This window comes from Saccopteryx bilineata, chromosome 1 (genome assembly GCF_036850765.1).
Source record: "Saccopteryx bilineata isolate mSacBil1 chromosome 1, mSacBil1_pri_phased_curated, whole genome shotgun sequence".
NCBI lineage: Eukaryota > Metazoa > Chordata > Mammalia > Chiroptera > Emballonuridae > Saccopteryx > Saccopteryx bilineata.
This window is the reverse complement of record NC_089490.1, coordinates 269,327,022-269,351,458: the sequence shown is the minus strand read 5'-3', so window position 1 is coordinate 269,351,458 and position 24,437 is coordinate 269,327,022. Positions and strand designations below refer to the sequence as shown.

Sequence of the window (24,437 nt, the reverse complement as noted above, 5' to 3'; positions counted from 1 at the left end):
GTATGCTCACTGTGAAAATTCAAACTTGCATTTATGTATATTTTGATACAAAGTTAAAAGAAATGTCAGAAAAAGACTAATGCTGTTAGAATGTGAAGAAGTCAGGATATCTTCACTTCCCTTTGGCATTTAAAGACATGCTAGAGGTTGCGTGCTGCTCGCAGTGAGTGTGTAGGGGAAGGTCAATGGCATGTCAGCCACTGCAGTGAGTGGACAGAGCCCTGTGCGTAGTACTGCTTGGTCCCTAGGAGTCTAAGCATCCAAAAGAGGACCTGGGGATGGTCAGTTTCTCTGGGTCCCAGGCAATCCATTCTGGTCTCAAGGTAGACTAGGTTAGGACAAGGCAAAACTGGGACGCAGCTAAGATTTTGTGCAACGCCCTAATAGCTGCTTGGTGGCCTGTGCCTGCAACCACGTTCATCTCCTCAGTGTCAGTGTCACTGCACTGTTGACACCCGCCACCATTTCCAGCCACGCCTTCCATCTCGATTTGATGCTTCCTTAACCATCTCCTTCCATTCGCCCCACTTCTCTTTTCCTCCTTTTTTTCCCATCAAAATCTATGTGTCGTTGCTCTGTGATCACAGAATCTTTGATATTAACCAGTTCTTTAAACTGGTGGGCCTCAATCCTGTTAGTCCATTTGTATTCCTTGAAAGTTTTATCTGGACTCACTGCAGGCCAATTGCATATGAATTCTGTCCCCTTCCCCCCACCACCATGGGTACTTTTATAACCTCCCCAAGTGATTAAAAATGGGAAGGCCAGAGTTGAGAAGCTATAACTTGGCTTACAAAGGTGAGAGCACATCAATTACATGGCATGCCTCCCTAGGCCATATCTGGAATTTACTGTGGCCTGAGGGGCTCACAGAAAGGAGTGACTAACTTAACACATGGCCCTCTGGTCCGTGGAGCATAGGTCCCCTGGGTTGAGCTGAGGTTGCACAGTGCTGACCAACTCTACCTGGCTGTGGCCACAGACTTCCCTAGACACAACTCACGCCTCCTCCTGGGGATTCAGTTACTAGTGGGACAATTCCAACACAGATGTCCTCCCTTATCAGAAGGAGTGCCTCCCTAAAACAATCTTTCTTTTAAACAAATAAGGTTTTAAGGCATCTACTGAAGAGCTAATGGTGTGGTCATTGCCCTAATGGATTTTTAATGATATGTAAAGTTCTCAGCTGATAGTCAACAAGGTGTAAAGTTTTACAAAAGCATTGCATTAGTATAAAATTATATCCTCTCTTTGATTCAATTTATTATTTCTATATTCTAAAACCTAAGAATCTTAAGTGTGAGAAAGATGTCAATTAAGATTCCCACTTTTGCCTGACCAGGTGGTGTTACAGTGGATGGATTGTCAGACTGGGATGTGGAAGACCCAGGTTTGAAACTCAAGGTTGCTAGCTTGAGCGCGGGCTCATCTGGTTTGAGCAAAGCTCACCAGCTTGGACCCAAGGTTGCTGGCTTGAGCAAGGAGTCACTCGGTCTGCTGTAGCCCTCTGGTCAAGGCACATATGAGAAAGCAATCAATGAACAACTAAGGTGCCGCAACAGAGAATTGATGCTTTTCATCTCTCTCCCTTCCTGTCTGTCTGTCTCTATCTGTCCCTCTCTCTGTCTCTGTCTCACACACATCCACATCCACACACACACACACACACACACACACACACACACACACATTCCCACTTTCTTTGAAAAGACTGAAGTAGGGGAAGAAAGTATTTTTTCTTGATTTTTATTTGGGGGAGAAATTATGGAGGTGTGAGGGTAGGTAATAAAAAGAGCGGTTTCTTTAGCTCGGTTGCCTTGACTGCTTCAGTGACTCTGGAGTGATAATGACCTAATGGCAACCAACAAACCCTTTTCTTGCAGTACTTCAAGATCAATGGTCTACAACGTTGGGGCCTAAGACTGGGGTTCAAGCATCTTTTTACTGGCGTTCAATATCCCCCTCAGGGCAGAAGGAAGACTTGCTCTCGGAAACTTAGAGGGCTTCACTGCCTGTTCTCCAGCTCTGTCCATTCCCTGATGAGGCATTTGTGGGACCTGGGAACATGCCCACAAGGAGCCCACATCCTGCTTTTAGACAATGACCTGGAAACTGAAATCATTGAATTGCTTACCTAAATAACTCAAGCCAGCCAGCATGGCCTGTGGTCCCTCTTTGCCCATCTCTCCTCCAGGGGCAGACATGTCATGAGCGTGCACAACCCATGACTGTGTGGCTGCTACCTGGGGTGTGAAGGTAGATGGTAATTCATCAGAACTTAAACAAGAGGCCTGGAGGTTCTCACACATGCACAGAGGTGTCTTAAGGTTCCAGACTGAGCCAGATGGATAAAGAATTATGGGAGGCCACAGGCTCCTTCTCTCAGCACCGAAGACTTGAAAATGCTAAATTTTAAACCTGGCCTTCCCCGTTATTAGGAAGGCATATCTACCAAGGTAAGAGGACAGACCTTTGACATTGAGGTAGAGGATAAAGCCTAAGTATTGAAGCTCTATATTTGAACTTGACCTTCCACATATAGAAAGCAGCTTACTTGTCGAGGAATGAGGTTCAAGCTTCCTTAAATTTGCAGTCTGTTAGTGTGATCTACAACTTTTAAATACTTAGGCATGTGATATCTACTTCTGCATCTGTATTTTATCTCACAAACTCACAACTGTCAGAGGTAGTCCTTCTCCAACCCCCATCCTAGACTTGTTGAATCAAAATGTCTTAGGATGGGCTGGTAAATTTGAGTTTTATGAAGCTCTTCAGATGCTTTGTACTCACAATTCATTGACCAACCACTAACCTAAGCCTCCTCTCTCATTTTTTATACTAAGTCCATGTGTCAACAAAGTAGCACTGAGTAATTAATTTGCATGCAGTGAAAACAGATAAAGGAATGTGAGGTGCATACCAAGGCCAACTGCATTCTGCTCAGGAAACAGGTTCACTAAGCCCCAGGGCCTTGTGGCTTCCATTCTGATCTTTATCAGTCAGAGCACATTGTGTCGGAGAGCTATGGTGGCCTCTCAACCGGTGGCCTCTCAACCATCACTCCAAGTTCAGACCGTTTCCCCTCGTAGTTAGAATTCTTAACGTGTTAGATTGGCCATTCTTCCTTACTGGTCCCTGTCTAACTCTGCACCCTAATAATCTATTCTCTTTTCTTAACCATCTCTACTCCTCGATGCCTAGATTTTTTGTTTTTATCATACCTGGTCTCACCCAGAGCCGTTTAATTTGCCCTGGCAGGTTGAGAAGCAGTTCCGTCTGCCCAGAGCGTTAATAACGTGGCGCCACGGCCGGATCACGTCGGGATCCTTACAGGCCCAGGCCTGGGCCCCGTTCCAACCAAATAAATCCTGACCTGAGCACGATGTGTGCTGTACATGTGCCATAAAGGTATAGGGGACGGATGAGTTTTCGTTATTCTGCTCACACATTAAAAATTTAAAGGACACTTTACCACCTAGATATTCAGAGACTTAGGGGTATTCCTTTAGTATTTTACAGCACTAAGCAAACCCTGGTCCTTAACGTAACTCCAGCACTTCTAACTCTGCCCGTCCCCTTGGGGCCTGCAAATGCTGCCTATGAGAGTGGCATTTCACCAAAAAGCGCTCCAAGGACTTCTATAAAGAAGTCTCATGGCCAAGGACAGGTGGCACCACACTGTGTCTTTCAGAGCTTTAAATAGAGGGTGAATTTAATTAACCCCCAGGGCTCTCTTGGTTACCAGAGTGTTTAGGGAATTTTTTTTTATTGTTATAAAATATTCTAGTGACATATCCAGTCCACACTCTGTAATTTAGAAATTTAATGTGTGTGGGTAGTTCATGGAAGATGAAAGTTGTACTTGAAATTCAAGTACAGTGACTAGGTAGAGAGTTGGCCAAGACTAAGGACACAGTTCTCCCTCATTAAGGAGGAAGGGGTGCTGAGATGCTTTTATCAGTGAGATATTGTCAAGGTGGTTCTCGGTCCCATTATTTCGTAAATATATAACACCACATTTTTCAAACTTAATTGGGAAAAAACATCTAAATTAAGCCAAAGCAACTAATATGGACCCATGCAAGTTGGGATTTTAAAGTACTATTTCTAGGCAACAAAATAAAATTATTTTGCTAGTTGTGCAAGAACTTTTAAATCTGACCCACTAACTTTAAATTGTTGGAATGGTTTTCAAGTATAAATTTCACAGAAAAATATAAAATCAAGGAAATGATGACAAGAGCACAATAAACCAGGCAATTTCTCAGGCTTACCCTGTGTAGTTTCTATTTTCTCAATTTCACAGAAGAGGAGTACTTCAGGATATAGAATTACCTGTCTGAATTGTCACAATGTGCTGAGAGGTTGAGCGTGAATCTGAAAGGTACAAGTCCAGGCTGTGCAGGTGGAACCCGTGGTGGATTCTGCACCAACGCCAATTTTAGACATTAATCTATTGAAGACAAATGTACTCTTTAACCTCCATTGAGGAATGGACAAAATTCAACTCTACTAAGGAGGCTTCTTTGTATAGCTCTCTTCTACCTTAGACTTAGTTTCAGAGTCTGAGAACCAGGGTTAGTATTTCCTTCAAAGTATTAACCTGTGTCCTGGGGCCAGGGTGCCCATTTCTGGCAGGGGTCGGCAAACTTTTTATAAAAACTGCCCACTTTTGCAGTGCTGGTCAACCTGGTCCCTCCCGCCCACTAGTGGGCAGTACAGCTTTCATGGTGAACCAATCGTGGTGCCGTTTGGTTGCTCTGCTACCGCCCACCATGAAAGCTGAAATGCCCGCTAGTGGGCGGGAGGGACCAGGTTGACCAGCACTGCAAAAGTGGGTGGTTTTTATAAAAAGTTTGACAACCCCTGGAGGGGAACTCCTGGACTGTGCTAGGGGAGTGTTCATTATAATAAAGGTAGTTTGCACTAGAGACAGTGATACATGTTGAATAAAAGTTATATACAGGAAGTCCCATCAGGCCTCGCATCCACCTTCCTCTCTCTCCCTCCACGCTGCCTGCAGAGGTGGAAGCCATCTCCTCCTTGGCACCATAGCTGCCCTCAGACCCCTTGTGAAACTCAAAATGGTCAAAAAGAGTGCATCTGGCACCAGTCAGACCAATATATCAAAATTAAGTGGACTTGGCGGCAACCCAGAGGTATTGACAACAGGGTGTGCAGGAGTCAAGGATCAAATCTTGGTGCCGGGCATCCGTTACAGAAGCAACAAGGAAATGAAGCACGTGCTGCCCAGTGGCTTTTGAAAGTTTCTGGTCCACAACATCAAGGAGCTTGAAGTGCTGCTGATGTGCAACAGATCTCACTGGGCTGAGACTGCTCACGTGTCTCCTCAAAGGACTGCAAAGCTATTGTGGAAAGAGCAGCCCAGCTGGCACCCAGAGTCACCAATCCCAATGCCAGGCTGCCCAGCAAAGAAAATAGACAGATTGTGTACGCATTGTGTTTGTGTTAATAAAGCCATAACATTCTGCAAAAATATTGTATAAGTATTTAAAGGAGAAAAAAGAACTGCCCAGAAGTCATGTGGATTCTTAAATTATTATTATGCTTTAGGAACTGAAAGATAATTTCATCTCACAGCCTGTTTAAGAAAGATAATAAAAAACAAAACAAAAAAACCCCACCTTACTTCATTTCACTGCTCGGCAATACTTGCAATAGCCAGAAGGTGGCAAGCGCTTCTTACAAATACAACTTGAGGTTGAAATCCTGAGTCCAGAGGGAACCCAACAAACAGTCTAACAATTTTTTCAATGAAACACTAAGTTAGTTTCACAGAGTCACAGATAACTATACGTTAAGTGCGTAAGTAGTAACATTTGAAAATGTATACAAGGTGATGGAGATCATAAAGTAGGATGTGGAATACAATGGTTCCTGCTCATTTTTACTTATTTGAATTTATTTCTCCTTTAAGCTCTAATGTAAATTAGCATATATTGATTTCTCTTTAATGTGTTAGATGCTGAACATTATTTAAAGTCATGATCCTTTTCTACCAGGGACTTATAATGAAGAGATGGCTTGTGAGATTGAAAAGGTCTAGGGGCATCCTCCGTGGACTAGCTCAGCTCGTTAGACACACTGTCACCCCTCCTAGTTGGATTCCAGCATCACTCATTCTGCCCTGGTCATGTCTGGCAGCTCGGGGTCACCACTGTCCCAAACCATCTGTCTGCACAGCCTCCAGCGTTCTGCCATTCCTCCCTTTCTTATTCCCATCAGCTTTTCTGTCACAGTTAAAGAATAAAACAATCAGAACAAGTGGTTATTGCATTTTTTAAAAGTCAGTGCTTTTTTATATACACACACACACAGACACACACATACTTGTGGGTTTGTGCAAGAGTGGGAAAAAAACCAAGAATAATTTCTCTGTTTACTGACCCTGAGCAAATGTAACAAGATAGATATATCTAGCTCAAAAATGTAAATGCATTCACTGTTCACATGGCCTATTTTCCGGAGTCCACAGTGGGACAGAAGTTGACATGAGAATATGGTATGGTACATCATGGAAAAATTGGAAGAAAGTATAACGGGGCTAAAATAAAGGTTGCAGAAAATGGAGTGAGGGTGAAGGGCTGGGATAGGGAACCAAGGAGAAAGAAGAGAGAAGAAAACTAAAGGGAAATGAAGCCCAGGGATATTTTACTTTGTTCCAGAATGTCTTAGAACCTTTGCACTGTCAGACAGAACCTGTGATGGGGGCTATGCCTATGGGAAAAGCCTGCTTTTTCCTGGAGAATTGTAAACTGACCAGAAAGCCTCCTACGTTCTTATCTTCTCAGTTCAATTAGCAAGCCACCTACTTTCCCCAAGTCTGTTCCACTGAGGCCTGCTGGAGACCCCACATCAAAAATACCCCAGCCTACTACAGATCCATTCTGTCTCACTGTGTATGTGTGTTCAGTCGTGGTTTTAATCACCCCCAAAGAGTTGTCTCTCCTATTACCCACATGGCTATTTCAAAACACTCTCTCTCTTCAAGTTCCCAGATCTGGCTGCCCTGTATCCTACCCATTAGACGATTCTGCAACTGTGCAGAATTTTCCGTGAGCTCGCATTTCCAGGGAGCCCTGTCCCCCTTCCTTCTTCCCCCACAGATTCTCCTCTCATCTCAGGCTAGCCTCCCATCCAGCTGCAACAGGCCACCACATGGAATGAAAACTGTGTGAGCCTTAGACTCCAAAGGTTTGAGTTTGAATCTCAGTGCTTCTTAATTACATGTCCTTGGGCAGGATACACAATTTTTCCAAGACTGTCTCTCACCTATAAAAGTTGCAATAATAATGCAACTCCCTTCCAATGTTTTGGGGATTACCAATGTATTATTTGTGAAAGCACTTTCCACATTACATAAGCAAAAGCATAAATACCTTCAGATCTTTACCCATTGACTTTAAAACTCAAGGATTTTAAGTCCACAAAGTACAATGTGTTCCCAAGTCCTCACCCTTCCCAAGTCCCACCCACTGCCACATTCTCTGATAATACTATTTCTTTGTCTTTTTTAGACTGTTCTGTCTTATCCTGAGCCTTAAATTCAAACCTTCCCCAGGATTCTATTCTCTGCCTTCTCTTCTTCCTTTACATAATTAAGCTTGCATGACCCTCTACACTGGGATAGTTCAGCCTAGGAGAAGAAGGCAAAGTTCACATCTCCGACCCTAAAACACGTCTCCCCTCATGCTCCATCCACGAGAAGGCACATTTCGTGGATGGTCATAAACTGCTTATATATTCGTAGACTCAATTTTAAGGCTTTAGGACACCCTCAAATTTAACAAGTAAATGCAATTTTTAAAAAGGAATCCAGTGTATGAAGAAAGGCATTTGTTATCTTCAGCCTGCAGCACCAGCTGATGTTATTCTGCACACTTCTCCTGGCAGCCCCAAATGGCTCTCTCAGTGAAGGGGTGCCAGGGGCCAGCACTGAACCTAGATGGGTGGAAGGAAGCCAGTTGCCAGCGTTCTGCCGGGTCAGGCATCTGTGTTCCATTTGACCTCAGACACAAAGTTCTCAATTCTGAGGCTGATAGAACTGTCTGTCACCTCTACACTTGTGAAATTTGCTGCTAAGATTTCTCTCTCATTTGTTCCTAAGCACTTAATCTCCATCTGAAAGCAACAGTGTTCTGGGCACTTGCTTCTGGCCCACAGGTGCTCAGGTGCTCTCATTATTAAGTAAACCCATCATGTTGTCTCCCTCCAAACTATCAGAGAGTTTTGGCAAAGATCAGTAAGCAGGTCAAATCTGCATTGGTTCAGGCCTCTCTTACATTAGTGCTGTCAGCAATTGTTGGAGTCTTTCTTTTGGTACATTTCTGAGGCACTGACTCCTCCCAGAAGACTGTCACGGCATTTGTCTATGTGTGCCTACACTGCAGATGATGATGATTGCCTACCGTCCTCAATTTTAATATTCTACTTCCCAACTACTTTCCTTTTGCTGTCCAACTTGCACATGAACATATACATTCACACACACACACACACACACACATGTACACAAACACACACACACCTGTGCCTTTCATTGGTTACTACTATATACCCAGCAAATAAAAATCCATTTAAATAACAATTCAATGAGGTGAATTTATTTGCCTTTCACAGACAAAATACAAAAAGAATTCCTATGAAATTATTTTCACATCCTTCAGCTTTCCTTTTTCCAACAATGGCAAAAACATTAGACTGAGTGTGTGTGGGGGGGATGCTATACTTACAAAAACCATATGGAAAAAACTGCAGGCCTGTGCTGGGAAACTCTTCAATAAAGTGAAAATGCAGCTCTCTCAAGGCTACTAGTGATTGCCACAAGCACTGGGCAGGCACCCGTTCTTAGCAGTCCCAGTGCCTAGATATTTACCTCTGTGCATGACTGCAACCATCCTCATGGCCTGAGGGTGGTGCTGTCGATCCCTTAACATCTGTAAGGCAAAGCTGAAATATTTTGAAGTTATCTCTAAATATCAGCAATAGAACAAAATGGAGAAATAACTCAAGATAACATAAAACTAGATATTTCGGCCCAAAATTAATTTAAGAGATCCTCACTCTCTAGGAGCAGGAGGTTATTTATTTACTGGACTTATAAAATAATTTAATAAATGCAGGATGTGAAGGAATGGTTGGTGACACTTTTCTTGTTCCCTGGGTCTAGTCCTTATTTCTTCCTTCTTCCTTCCTGACACTAGGAAGTGGCAAATTATGGACCCATACAATCAAACCCAACCTACAGCCTATTTTTTTTAAAAGATTTTACTATAGAGAGAGGGAAAGGGAGAGGGAGAGGGAGAGAGAGAGAGAGAGAGAGAGAGAGAGAGAGAAGGAGGAGCAGAAAGCATCAATTCCCATATGTGCCTTGACCAGGCAAGCCCAGGGTTTTGAACCAGCAACCTCAGGGTTTCCAGGTTGACACTTTATCCACTGCGCCACCACAGGTCAGGCTACAGCCTATTTTTGTAAATAAAGTTACATAGAGACAAAGACACACTCATTTGGTTACTCATTGTCAATGGCTACTTCCATTCTGCACCAGAGTGGAGCGGTTGCTACAGAGACCAAATGGTCCATGAAGCCTAAAATAATTACTATTTGCCCTTTACAGAACAAGTCTGACAACTCTTGACCTTGAGCTACAGTATTTTTCAACAAGGGATATAGAGGTGACAGCGGTACGTATCAGACACTTTGATATGTGTCTGGTCAGCCACCAGGTGTGCCAGCTTCTTAAAACGCATGTCTGTGAAATGATGACATTCTCACCTGCCAGCCACTTCTAGTGAGTCATAGGCAGGCAACTGGTAACAGAAACTTTGGAGGCATTTCCAGAGACTATAAAGTATCAGACAGGGACCTTGGGGGTACATGAGTGTGTTTTTCTTCTCTCCTTCCACTTGAGAGTCGTACCAATGAAAGAAAAAGAAAATAAAACCCCAATCTCTTGCCACACAAGGGGTTTGGCTTCAGGCATGGTGCTTTAGGCTCTCTGCTGGGGACAGGCAACACTTTACAAGCCTGGAAAGCCTGCATTTGGTCAGAGATGTAATTTGCAGTCTGAGTCCAAAGCTGAAATTGCGGTACAGAGGAGAAAAACTGTTCAGATAAATGGAGAAGAGAATAGAGGGCTTTGTGCAGAGAGAGAGAGAATAACAATGACAAGAAACATTGGAAAGATATGCACTGCTATGAGGAGGACAGGGAGATGACAAAGAACAACGCATGTCTCATACATCTACATATTTTTGCAGTCTGGCTAATAACACAAATGAGAGATTTTAGTCCAGTAACGCTGTATATACCAAGGACACAGACATCCATGGGGAAGTGCTCAGCATGCGGGAGGAGTGTGTTAGAGAAGAGCTCTGGATGAAAAGTAACAGAAAGAAAGAAAGAACAGGTGCAAGATGCCATTCATGGAACCGAGAGAAACTGGGAAGATCACTCAGATAGGGGGAATAGGACCATTGAGTCGAGACCCCAGCTGGGAAAATTCTGGGCTTTTCAAAGTGGAGGACAGGTCTATGTCTAAAACTGTTATCAGGTGATTTTGGTATTGGTCCTGAAAACACTGCAGAACTGACTAATTAGCAGATGGCTTTTAAGCACGAGACGGTAAAGTGAGGCTCTGAGAGGGCCAGCATGATTCACAAGGACTCATGCGTGGGCAGGGTGCCACACAGCACAGCACAGCACAGCGGTTATACGTGTCAATCCTGGAACTAGGCTCCTGGGATCGAGTTGGTTCTACCACTTCCTAGTTGTGTGACCCTGGGCAAGTTACTTAACTTTTCCTTTTTTGTTTTTGTTTTTGTTTTGGTTGTCAGTGGACATACTAATAGCAGAGGCTGTCAGAAGGATTGAATGAATTAATATATATAAAGGACTTAAAGCAGAGGCTGGCTCAAAGTGGTGCTATGTAATCATCAGCTATTATTATTGATACAGCTGTCAGGCCAGCAGCCAGCAGAATGCCACAGACCTGGAGAAAATCGAATTTCAACAAGGCACTTCACAAACTCTCACATGACACGACTGAGGACCAGATGAAAGGTGGTCTGATTAACAACAGGGATAAAAAGATCCACATCTGGTATCATAACTACAATTTCGCTTCAGCTTAATGAAACCTCTCTAATTCAAATCTTATGACTGTCTTCAGTCCTGTCCTTGTTCAACATTTAAGACCCAAAGTTAATTTATTGTGAAAAGTTGTAAAATATTGTGAGATATTGCAAGCATACAAAAGTAACTTTCAACATTTAAAACTAACAGAATAAAGAAGAGTAATACCTAAAACACCAGCAGTTTTGCTTATGAATATATTCAAAGAAATACTGAAAGACCCCTTAGTGAGGATAAGAAAGAGTGTTCTATGAGACATGTGGAGATAAATCTGCAACATATTTATTCATTCTTTAATCCATTCAGATCTTTATTAAATATTTCATATATGTTTGGCATTGTCCTAGGTACTTGGAAGTTACTGACACAAAACTAATTTGGTATTGTGAAACTGACATTCAGGTGGGATCCCTTGCTAATCAGTTTCTTTGAATCATGAGATCTTTGCTTCATTTTAAGTATTCCACATAAACTTGATGCACTTAATAATTTTTCTGATCTATGAAATGGCAATAAAATATCATTACTTCATATAATGTTTAGGATTAGTCATTTAATCAACAAGCATTTATTACTTTGTTCTAGGCTCAAGAAAATGTGCAGGACAAGGTCCCTGCCCTCCTGGAATGTCAATCTTTTATTATCAGAAAGATAAAATTGGGTAGTTAACATTAATACCAATATTTATATATAATTAAAAGGTATGACTAGTATATGCTATCATAAAACATGGTTTGTGAGTTTTTGGGTATATTCACTGTAGATTTGGGCCGTTATTACCTAAGCCCTATGCCAACATTCCAGCCAACATGTCTGGTAGTAGCATTGATGCCATGTTCCACACTTAACACAGCTAGCAGGAAATCTCTAAGACTTCCATAAAACCAAGAAGATTTCCTTCCTAAGAAATACCCAGTTTTTTTTGTTTATTTGTTTGTTTTTGTATTTTTCTGAAGGGAGGCAGAGAGACAGACTCCAGCATGTGCTCGACTGAGATCCACCCAGCATGCCCACTAGGGGGCGATACTCTGCCCATCTGGGACATTGCAACCAGAGCCATTGTAGCACCTGAGGCAGAGGCCATGGAGCCATCCTCAGCGGCTGGGCCAACTTTGCTCCAATGGAGCCTTGGCTGCGAGAGGGGAAGAGAGAGAGACAGAGAGAAAGGAGATGGTAAGGGTGGAGAAGCACATGGGCGCTTCTCCTGTGTGCCCTGGCCAGGTTTCGAACTGGGGACTTCCATACACAGGGTCGATGCTCCACCACTGAGCCAATCAGCCAAGGGAAATACCCAGTTTTGCTGCCAGAGTCTCTTCTACCTGGACGCCTCAGTCAAGAGGTACTATACATGGGAAAAGTTACCTCCGGAACCAGAGCGTGCACATTTTGAAATGAATTTCCAAATGGACATTCCTAGATTCACAAAATGCCAAGAAACAAGTGCATTGAGGTGGAGCCAACATTAATTGGCAGAAGGCAATTTCCTGGAGTTGGTGGTGGGTTAAATGATCAGGGGAGTGATAAGTGCTCAGAATTAAAATGGAGCACAGTAAAAGGACTGAGATGACAAAGAGGTAGTCAGGGAGGTGCTCTGACAGGGAGATTTTGGCAGACAGCTGAATGAAGCCATGACTTGTTCAAAGGCACCCCCTGGTCCCAGGTTTAAGAATGGTGGCAGTCAGGATATGACAGGGCTCATTTTTAAGCAATGAAACTGCCCCATTAGAATATTTTGGGGACATAGACTGTTCTCTTGCAGGGAGAAAATGTTACAGTAGTCTGTGTTTGCTTGGGCTGCTCCCTTAAACTCCTTGCCCCAGTTTTCTGGGTTGTGAAATGAGGATAATAATAATTTTTACCTCATTAGGTTGGGAGGTTTAAATGAACTAACGCACATGGACCAATGCCCGATACACAGTTAGTACTCGATAAACACCAGCTATGAATATTTCCAGCTACTATTCCTCCTACGACTGCTACTGTTATCTCTACTATTGTAACAACTACTGCTTTTTATCATTATTACTATTGGAAAATGACAGAATATTAAAAACAAAATTTCAGCCATGGTACCTTTCAAATAAATCTTCTCTGAGCATCTTACCTCTGACCATGTCTGGGATATTAACTTAGCTTGTCTATCTCTCCCAGTTTCATCAGAGAAGAAAAAGCAATGATTAAGCCCACATGTTGTGAATTGGGAAGTCCTTTGCATGAGGTCAAGGCTGTCAGTGACATAGGCTTTCTCCTGACGGATCAAATTCTTTCTGCTCTCTGATGCCAGGACACTCCTGGTCCTTTCATTCTTTATAGGTCAGGATGCAAACTGACCATTGTAAGCAAAATAAAGATGCCTCTTTAAATGATCCTGAGGAGGAACAAGAAAAAAAAAGAGAAAAAGAAAAAGAAAACAAGGAAGAGAGGAGCAGGAGTGAAGGAGAAAAGGTAAAAAGAAAGTGAATTTGGGGAGACTGGAAAGGCCACGAGGAAACCGCTGTTGACTTAGTTGTGGACACAACAATCACAATGCGGGCAGAGAAAGGAATTAGGTGGGCAGACATTGTCCACATGGATCTACTTGTATACATTGCTAAGTATTTAAAGAAATTACTTTGTACAAAGCTTGAGTGTTTTAAAATGAGTAAATAATATTGACAAATGTTTTCATATAGGCTTAGCTTTTATAGAGACATTTTTACAATTACGTCAAGTGAAGTGGAATTATTTTGACCCTACCAGGCTGTAAGGTTCCTAAGGGCAGAATTTGTACATGCATTTTTCTCTTCTTAATGTCTGGCAAACTGGTTCCAACTGTTCCTAATTGGTGGCTCTCTGGAAGTTTTTGTATACCTTTTAGTATGGTTTTCCCAAAGGACTCCAAATCCATTAGTTTCCTTCAACTTCTGCTTTTTTATTCTGTCATTGTTCAATAAATTATTTTATTTTTAATATGTTATCAGAATTTTTTACATCTGAATGCTGCCTTTCAAACAGGCCTATTACTCCTAACTACTGACTTTATTCTTGCATTATTAGAGTTGTTCTTGATTTTTATACTATTCTGTGTAACCAGGTGATCTGCATGCCATTTTATTTTGCTTTTTTAAAAAAATATACAAGCAAAAGTTTATTTAGAAAGTCACAGAAGTAGAAGAAGTGAGCTGTGGAGAAGTGAGCCAGCTGGGCTGCATGGGCTCAGGAGGCAAGTTACAGAGGCAGAAGAATTGGGCCTTTGGAGCTTAGTAGAGAGAAAGTCAAGGTATGTGCCTTGAGGGAAGAAGAGGAAAAAGAGGAAGGAAAGGAATAGGTGAGAGAGTTTCCTATTTTTGAGTAAAAGTTGATGTTAGGCACTAGGAATAACTACAAAATATTTCTCACTAATATAACATGATTATACTGAGACTCAAATAAAAACCTGTGGGTGGAAAAGATTTTTTTTAAGTGAGGTCTTTTAGAAAGAATATTTAGACAGTTGCTAGCATTTCCCTCAATAGCTATGAAATTAGGGTGGAAGTGGAGATGGTAAAAAATAAATAAATAAAAACCAGGAACTAGAAAATTTTAAGGAAAGTAAATGAAATTGGTACTGCAGTAGAATGTGTTGATTTGTGTTTAAGGCAATTTCCCTTGAAGCAACAGTGGTGTTTTGAAATGACCATTGGACTAATCCTCAGAAGATACGAAGTCCTGGAAGATAGCTCAGTTGGTTAGAATGTTGCCCCAAAGCACAGAGTTGCTGGTTTCATCCCTAGTCAAGGCACATATAGAAACAGGTCAATGTTCCTATGTTCCTGTCTTTCTTTCCTTTCCTTTCTCTCTAAAATCAATAAATTATAAAATATAATAAAAATAAAACAAAGACGATATGTGTTCATTTTCTGTTATTGCCACATATTAGTGGTTTTACCTTCAATAATCATTTGACATTGAACAGTCCCTTGTCCTTTTATGTAAAATGTCAGCAAGGACATCTGCATTACACCTGGGATGGTAAGGATGCTATGAATGGGTGTTTTGTGAACAAATTACCCACTATTTAAATACCTTTTCCAGAGTTTATACCTATGTTTCCTATTCCTGCCTTTTCTCATTTTCTAAAATATCCATACAATGATATTGGTTTCTTAGCATGTGTATTTTCAGCCCTCTGCCCACTTGTGTCATTTATTATATATTTGTTCATTTATTGAAATGGTTTTTAAGAGCTGCTCTCCCGGGTGCATGAATAAACATTCTCCACAGGGTATCCTCAAATGATGGCAAGTCAACTCAGATGAGGATAATGTTTCCTGATCTTCAGACTCCTCTCATTTTTCTTTCATTTCTGTCCTATTCTTGACATTTAGAGAAAGGAAACTGTCTGAATGCTAAATGTTGAAGGAATCAGATGGGCTTGTTACAGGCAATCTTGGTTTCTAAGTAGGAAGTTACACAAATCCTCTCACCCTACTTTCAGATGGGTCTCTTGTGTTTCCTGAATAGTAGTCATGTGACCAACTAGCACGCAAGTGTGCCAGTGAAAAAATCTTTTCTTCTGCTGGCAAGAACATGCAGAAAAAAATCTTAATTGAACTTTGTACTTCTTTTGTAAAAAAAAAAAAAAAATCAGTCTTATGGGTTTCTTTCTACTGGCCCACTAGTACTCCCCTCCCAATGCATATATCTTATTCAAGGTGTTAAATTAACATTGAAATATTAAGTTGAAGTTTGTGTTTAATGTCTCAGTGAGAGACTCTTGTAATGTAGTTAGAGCTTATAATAATTTATGAAATATGCCAGGAATACCTAAGCTGCCATTTTTCAGTGTTAAATCTAATTTTTAGCAAAGGAAGTAAATGTAAATTAATATTTAGTTAAAATTTAAGAAGAAAATGACATGATTAATACTCATATTATACTGAGTCAGTTAGTGATGTTTAAAAAATATAACTCCAATTCAAACCAATCGTGGTTTGCTTATTTACTGATTAAAAATTTTTCACTTTTATAATAGACATTTACACACTTGTATATGTTATATATTTCATTTATCAGATTTATTCATGATATTATTTAATTCTTTTGAATATATATATGTATATACTTTTTACTTATTTTTTTGTGACAGAGACAGAGAGCGAGACAGAGAGAGGGACAGGTAGGGACAGATAGACAGAAAGGGAGAGAGATGAGAAGCATCAATTCTTCATTGTGGCACCTTGGTTGTTCATTGACTGCTTTCTCATATGTGCCTTGAAGAGAGGAGGCTAAAGCAGAGTGAGTGACTCCTTGCTCAAGCCAATGACCTTGGTCTTCAAGCCACTGACCTTTGGGCTCAAGCCAGTGACAATGGGGTCATGACTATGATCCCATGCTCAAGTCAATGACCCCATGCTCAAGCTGGTGAGCCCACACTCAAGCCGGATGAGCCCACACTCAAGCCTGTGACCTCAGGGTTTTGAACCTGGGTCCTCTGTGCCCCAGGCTGACATTCTATCCGCTGCACCACTGCCTTGTCAGGCTAATGTTTAAATAAGTAAAATATAGTACACCAACATAATTATATATTTTAAAGTTTTCTCATATTTCTAATGCTTTGTTTTGTAGTTTTAATTGCTTTGTTGTTTAGAACTATACATTAGGGGTAAATTTTAACCACACTGAGAGAGATGTGCTGGCAAATGTTTAACAACTGGCTCTGGAGGAGGTGAAAAGGAAACTCATGGTTTGTATTATTTGCCATTTTTTCTTGTGTTAATAATCACACCAAGGCTAATTTCTGTGTGACATTTACAACATGGAGCTGGGCATACACGCTGACAATAGGCTCTCACAAACCAGTAGCTGCCAACACTGGAACACCAGGGAGTTTGTCTTTTTTCATTATGTGAGGTCCCTCTTCATCCTGTTGGTGTTTAAACTTTACTTTCCAGCTTATGTAACATTCATATTGTAACTACTTCTACATTTTTTTGGTTCACATTTGCTTTATTGTCTTTGCCTATTTCTTTATTTCTAATCTACAAAAATAAATTAAAAGTATGTCTTCTACAAATTGTTTATAGTGGTGTGTGTGTGCATGTGTGATTTGGAATGACAGGTTTGTGTCCATGCCTGTTTGTTTGTTAATCCAGTTTGGCACTGAGTAGGAGAAATTTGTCCCATTTACATACAGCATAATATCTTACCCTATTTTTATTATTTACATGTTATTGGAAAGAGCATATATTACTAAACTTTGTACTGCAAGAATTAAAAGTAGGAAAACACTTTAAATGCAAATAACTCCTTCTACTGAGACAAACATTTTTATGACCTTGATGAGAAGAACCACACAATTATATTTTCTAATTTTGTTTTGTATAGTCATTATACATGAAGATTTTGTATTAGTAATTTGTATTGTATTAGAATTAGTCAGATTTCATTCCATTCGTATTTTATATCACCTCCTCCCTTTTTTAAATTGAAGTGGTATCTTACATGTTTAAAAAAAATGTAAGAGCAGAAAGGAAAAATTTAGACTGAATAAAATGCTCAGCTGTAGCATATTGAATAAATGAGCCAATGTGATACTTAAAAATATTGCTGTTAAATGGACTTATCTTTTTGTTACCCTAACTCAAAGAGTCTTCTTCTAAATAAGCTATTTTATAAGGCCTCCCCACTATGGCCAGCTTGACTGTGCAGGGTATATAATCTGTGCATACATGTGCCAGTCAGCTTCTACTCCCGGGCTGAGCCTCTGCAGGCTCTCAGTGAACGCTTCTGAATCAACTGCTTGGCAGCTGCAGATATCACAGTCAAGGGATAGCAATTGTCTCAGACTGTGGCGCTCTTACAGTGTCATCATGGTCCCAGGGCGGCTGTTTAGCAATGGGGATGTAAAGTGCTTCCCTCAGCTGGAGACTGACTGTTGAAATCTGGGCTCATCTAATTACCATTTTTCCTAAGGGCCTTGTCACCTAAAAGAGCTGCGCCTTGGGTCTACCGGGTGGGCCACTGTCCTCAAGAGTCAGTGTTTTTCACAAAGCATGCTTGATTTTCTTTGGTTCTGAAGCTGCTGTGTCTTCTACTCTTTTCCAGACTAGCTGAAGCTTCATCAGACACGTACGACTCAGGCCCCAGAGGTCTCAGAGCTTTCAGAAAGAGTTTCATTTCTCAGCTAAGACTAATAAAATCAAACTTGTGTCTCTCATGCTCCCATTTAATGCTTTCCTGTATAATTCTCTAATTCGTAGACTCCGGCCAAGGGCCAGTAAAGCAATTTCCCCCACTTTTTGTGATTTCCTGCTTATAATGCTTCTTTTTTTCCCACTATTGAAAAACAATATTAACAATGATGCTTTTAGTTTATCTTCAATGGCCAGCAAAAAGCAAGAATGCAGAGGACAGAAGCTTGTCCCACGAAGCGTTAGCCTAGAGAGGAGTTGGCCACGATGGCTTCTTGTTGTCCCTAGAGGACCCTTCTGTAAGCCTTAAGAGCCTCTCGAACTCCTGTCTGCTATTCAACACTAGAACTTTCTGTACATTCTTTACTGACCCTACATCATGTTATTTATTTTCCTGCTAGGAAACATTAACATTAGCAACCTTTAGGTAAAAGTCCATGGAATATGACTGATTTTGGAATCCAACTGAAAAGGATGTTTTAGTAAGAAGGTAATACAGAAAAGTCCCAGAATCTAGGTCTTTAGCCACAATACACTGAAACATAAATTAAGGTGATGGTTTAGAGCAGCACGAGCTGCCTCCTACATTTGTATTGCTTGCCCTGATTTCTATAGCAAATTCCAAACTTACATAGCTAATCCCTAACTTAACTTTCTAATAGGAATCTCAAAATAAAACACCTATTCCCTCCCTCACCCTGTCTTCTCTTAATTTTCCTGTCTTGGTAGCTGGCATCACCACATATATCTCAAGCCAGAAACCAGGAGTGTCCCCTCATCTGTGCCCATCCTCCTTTCCCACACCCCGACCAGAAAACTGGAATGTTACCGTGTGCTTTCAATATCTGTCCACTTCTATATTACCCCTGTTCAAGCCACCAGTCTCTTTTGCCAGCACTAATTTATGTGCCCTCTGGTTTCCCTGCCTCCGTTCTTGCCCATTTTCATTTGATTTTCCTTAAAGCAGATAGATTTTTTCTAAAAATGTAAATCAGTTCACATCATTCTCCTAAGGACTCATCTGTGGTTCCCCACTGTACATTGAATAAAGCCCATCTCATCTTCCGGTCTGCAAGCTCCTCTGCCTACTTTTCTGACTCCTTCTGACTCATTTAACCCTTCACTGGGTTTCTGTTTTTTGGAAGATGACAAGCCCTTCTTTGAGACCTGTGCTATTTCTCTATCTAGAATGTCATTGTTCCACAGAAATTCACCTGGCTGGCTCCTGACCATGGTCCATTTGTCAGCAAATGTTGTCTGCAGAAAAGACTTTCTTGGCTGATTGATCTAACATAGTCTCTGCCCCTCCCCATTACATCACCTGCTGTATTTCCTTTATAGCACTATCACTATGGAAAACCAGCTTCTTCATTTATATGTGAACTAGTTAGTTTTTCTATTGTTCTCTCTTTTAAGAGCAGTACTGTCCAATGGGAATGCAAAGCCACCTGTGTGATTGTAAATTTTTTTTAGTAGCTACAGTATTAAAGCAAAATAAATAAAATTCACTTAAAAGGTATATTTTATTTAATCCAATACAACTGAAACATCATTTCAACAGGTAATCAATATTAAAAAATTAATGAGACATTTTACATTCTTTACTCTCATACAGAGTCTTTGAAATTCAGTTTGAATATCACTTTTCTAGCATGTCTCTATTGGGATGAGCCACTTTACAAGTGCTCAATTGTCACATGTGGCTGGTGGCAACTTTCTTGGATAGTTCAGCTCTAGAATGTAAGATTCATGTGAGCAGGGACCTTGCCTGTCCTGTTCACTTCTGCATTCCTTGTGTGTATAAAAAGAACAATGTCTGACATATAGTAGGCATTCAAGAAATATTTCATGAGCGAGAACAGTTCAAAGGATTTTGAGATCTCAGCAGAAATCCTCAGTAAAGACCAAGTACCCATCTTTATGTACAACTTCAAAAGCTTAAAAGCATCTATGTAAACCAATTAGTTACTTTGAGTGAGCAAAAGTACTGATTCAATAATACCATGAGTATAAATTTTGGGGAAAGGTCCACAATCTCTATGATATTTCTCAGTTAACCCTTGGCACCTACTAAGCCCTTAACATGAAATGCCTTCTTTCTGATAATCCCACTAAAACATTCTACCTCACTCTTCACATCTCGGCTCAAACTCTCACTACAGTAGGGAGCAGGTCTCTTCCAGGCACCCTTGAACATGCCCTTAAGTGAAATACCATTATATTTGGATGGTCCTTTATTAGAGTATTAAACCTACTCTTAAAATAGAGCCATCCTATTTCTTTGTCTTGATGTCTATGCAGAAACTTCTGATCCCACTCCTGGGTTGCTAACAGCAACTCTTTAGATGTCTCCATGGGAAGACAGTTTATTTACCCAACTGGTGAAATGAAAAACCTCTGACATGCATTGGTTCATGTATGTCAATTGGGTACAGTTGATGTGTCTCAACTACCCTGAACTCAGAGGAAAAGAAGTGTGTCTGGCTCCTCAGAGATCTCTGTAAGTGATACATTATTCAGAAAGTGGTGAATATATAAAAGAACAAGATAAGGACCAAAATAACATCTTTGTTGTCAATAAATCTGAATCAGACATTGGGAGTAAATGGTTAAGGTTAGGTCTGAGTAACCCAGGACAGCCTTGGAGAATCATCTCAGGGTCCAATACAACAGAGTAAATATAAACGTGGGATGCTGTATCCATCTTGACGCTGATACTTGGGCAGAAGATCTATGGGGTGGCATGGAAGACTGGGCTTCTATAACTATACCAGTTCTAGAAGGTCAGATGGAAACAAATGACACAGCCTCTGTGTTAAGGTGACTCCCATGCACTCAGCTCTTGCCCACAGCAGCCACAAAGTATACATGAGGCAGCAAAAGAAGCTGCACATTTGGGTAGATTCTGGGCCACCTCATGACCTGAAGATGCTTTACTTGATGTATCTCTTGCCCTGTATCCTTCTATCAAGCAAATAAAGACAATCTTAAGTGAAAGTCTCCTGTGTCCTGTGAGTTTAACTTGAACTTGTAACAGCTATAGCATCAGAGCAGAGACCTTCAGCCAGAATCAGGCTTCCTAACACTCCCTCTCAAGTCTTAGTCCTGAGTCATAACAGCCAGCGAAGGCTGCTGGCTCAGGACGCTTACTCATTTGTTATACAATAAAGTGAAGCTTCCTGCTTTGCCCATCTGAAAGCCAGAAGAGTGAAAACCGAGAGAATAAGACCACCTGTGGCTTGGTCCAGTAAGAGAGGAGGTAATGACAGTGAGAAATGAGAACAAGGAAAACAAGGTCAAATGTGAACATGGCTTCTCATGTACAACTTTACCCAGCTGGAAGGCGTGAGCAGATGAATGTCAAATTCTTCACCAATCTAATAAATCAGTCTATTTCCCACAGATAGGAGTGACTCAGGGGTAGAGACAATTTGTGTTTCTCTAATGCAAGTTTAAAAGAAAGAAAACAAAGAACACGGGCCTGCTAACATTTTGCAAGCATGTCTCTCTCTAGTAGATAGTCATATATATATATATATTTCTTTTTTTCCTCTGTAGACCCCTGAGCTATATTCATGAAAAAGTTCTTTTTTTTTTTTTGTATTTTCTTAAATGAGAAGCAGGGAGGCAGAGACAGACTCCCGTATGCATCCAACTGGGGTCCACTCTGCAAGCCCACTAGGGGGAGATGCTTTGCTTCTTTGGGGCGTTGCTTCATTGCAACCAGAGCCATTCTAGCAACTGAGGCAAGGCCAAGGAGCCATCCCTAGCGCCCGGGCCATCTTTGGTCCAATGGAGCCTTGGCTGTGGGAGGGGAAGAGAGAGACAGAGAGGAAGGAGAGGGGGAGGGGTGGAGAAGCAGATGGGCGCTTCTCCTGTGTGCCCTGGCCGGGAATCGAATGCAGGACATCCACACACTGAGCTAGCACTCTACCACTGAGCCAACTGGCCAGAGCTTGAAAAACATTTACAAAAAATTTATCTCATTCATGTTTTTACTGATCTCCAAAGTCAAAAATATAGTCAGTATTAGAAAATTGAGAACATTTTTTAAAAAATGCCAAATACCAAAAAAGCTATTTCAATTGTGAATTCACTCAAAAGCCAAATGTCTTGGGGATCATAAAGAGTAGTTTCTTAAAGGCACTTAACACGGAAGTCAGTGCCAAGCAAGGGAGGAGAGGCTGGGGAAGATGGGAACTAGAACAGACTACTTTCTTTGTAAAAGAGAAATGGAAATACCCACAAAAGAAAAAATTATTTTCAAATTATTGCCAAGTAGCAATCAACAATGGAGAAATTAATTGAATAATCTGACCAATAAGACATCTAAGAGCTTTTCCTGACATGATACTTAGACAAATTACCATTTAACAGGAATCGTTTATAAAAATAAATAGAAGGGAGAGGTTAATGGAGATGAGTCTAAAGAAACAAAAACATCTAGTTTATTGTTTAACCCAAACTTTTTTGAGCCATGATTAATTCCCCACCCAAGTTTAAGGTAAATTACCTGATTTGAACTTTTAACTTATGGTTAGATAAAAGATTTTGATACCCTCTGTTATGGTTAGATAATTGATTTTTAGCTTTTTTAGTGGAGATGCTTAGCTCAGTGGAGAGAGCATCAGCCTGGTATATGAACATCCTGGGTTTGATTCCCAGTCAGGGCACAAGAAAAGCTTCCCTCCCCATCTCTCACTCCCTTTTTCCCCCTTCTGTCCCCATAGCCAGTGGCTCCACTGATTTGAGGGTAGAATCTGGGCACAGAGGATAGCACGGCTGGTCCAAGCATTGGCCCCAGACCGGTGGATCCCGGTTGTGGCGCATGTGGGAGTCTTTCTCACTAGCTCCCCTCCTATCACTTAAATAAGAATGGGTCAGTCCTAGCCAGATAGCTTGGTTGGTTAAAGTATCATTCTGAAGTGCGGAGATTGCTGGTTTGATTCCCTGTCAGGGCACATACAGGAATAAGTTATTGTTCCTGTTTCTCCCTCTCCCTCCCTTCCTCTCTCTAAAATCAATAAAATAAACACTTAAAAATAAGTAAATAAGTAAGTAGTTCAGTTTCTGTCAAGACAGGCCCAAGGCACACTGGGTAAAATGATAAGGCCAGATGAGCAGTAGTGGTTGAGGTGGTTGCATTATGGCCTGACTTACAGCTAAGCACCTACCCTGTAAAAAAGCAACAAGGTATGAGTCAATCAGCAAACGCAGGTATGAGCCAAATTTTCCTAATGCATTCAACTATGGTACTCAGTTTTGGGTAAGATTAATTTCACAAAAATGATTTCTGTTCCCCAAAATATATTCTATTGCAGCAGTCTGAAAGTATTAAACACTGTAGCACATGACACTAAAATTAATCATCAGTATTCCTAAATTTTACTTTCAACTTCAATTGCACAGACTATTACTGATTGATCAAGCCATTCAACCTTTGTTTACACATTTCACAATTGTGTCTGACCCTCACTCATTTTTACTACTCAGCAGGAGGATGTTAATTTAGAAACATTATTTATTTAGAAATTATGATTTAGAAAGAGAAGCCCCAAAGCAGGAGAAGGCAGGTCAGGGTCCACACATGAGGGTCTCATTCTGGGAGGAGATGCCAGGTGCTCCTGACGGGCCTTACAGAAGACTGGGGCAGCTAGGTGTTCAAATAACTCAGCCTGAATTTCATCTTCACAAAATACCTCCATTGTTTTGTTTGAAATAGCATGGCTGAAAGAAAATATTATAAAAGCTCACATTAAAATGTACATATGAAAAGCACATTAAAACAAAAATTAGGTTTTTGAAATGATCTCTGTCATTTCTACTTGTATTAAGATAGTTAATTGAGGTCTTAATGTATTTGTTAACATACTACTACTTTCACATAATGTTTATAGAGATTAGGGGAAACTATATACCTAATGGAAAAAATCAATGCTTGCTTTATGGTAATGGGTTGGGGAGAAAAGTAAAAAAAAACACCCCAAATGTATAGAAGAAAAAGGAACAAAGAAACAATAAAGAACAAAGGAAATACTTTATAAAATATGAGACCAAATACAGAAAAGAAAATCTGGCAAATGGCTTTTTAAAGATCTCAAATCCAAACTCAAAAAGAAACAAGAGATAGAA

At 40.7% G+C, this 24,437-nt stretch overlaps 1 protein-coding gene and 1 pseudogene across 7 annotated transcripts in view; one reads left to right on the top strand and one right to left on the bottom strand.

Moving 5' to 3' along the window:
• The window catches only part of LOC136321059 (large ribosomal subunit protein eL32-like), a 39,004-nt pseudogene extending 33,531 nt beyond the window's left edge, over positions 1–5,473 (top strand).
• Positions 1–24,437, bottom strand: part of PDE4D (phosphodiesterase 4D) — a 1,576,413-nt gene that overhangs the window by 855,866 nt on the left and 696,110 nt on the right. The window lies entirely within an intron of this gene.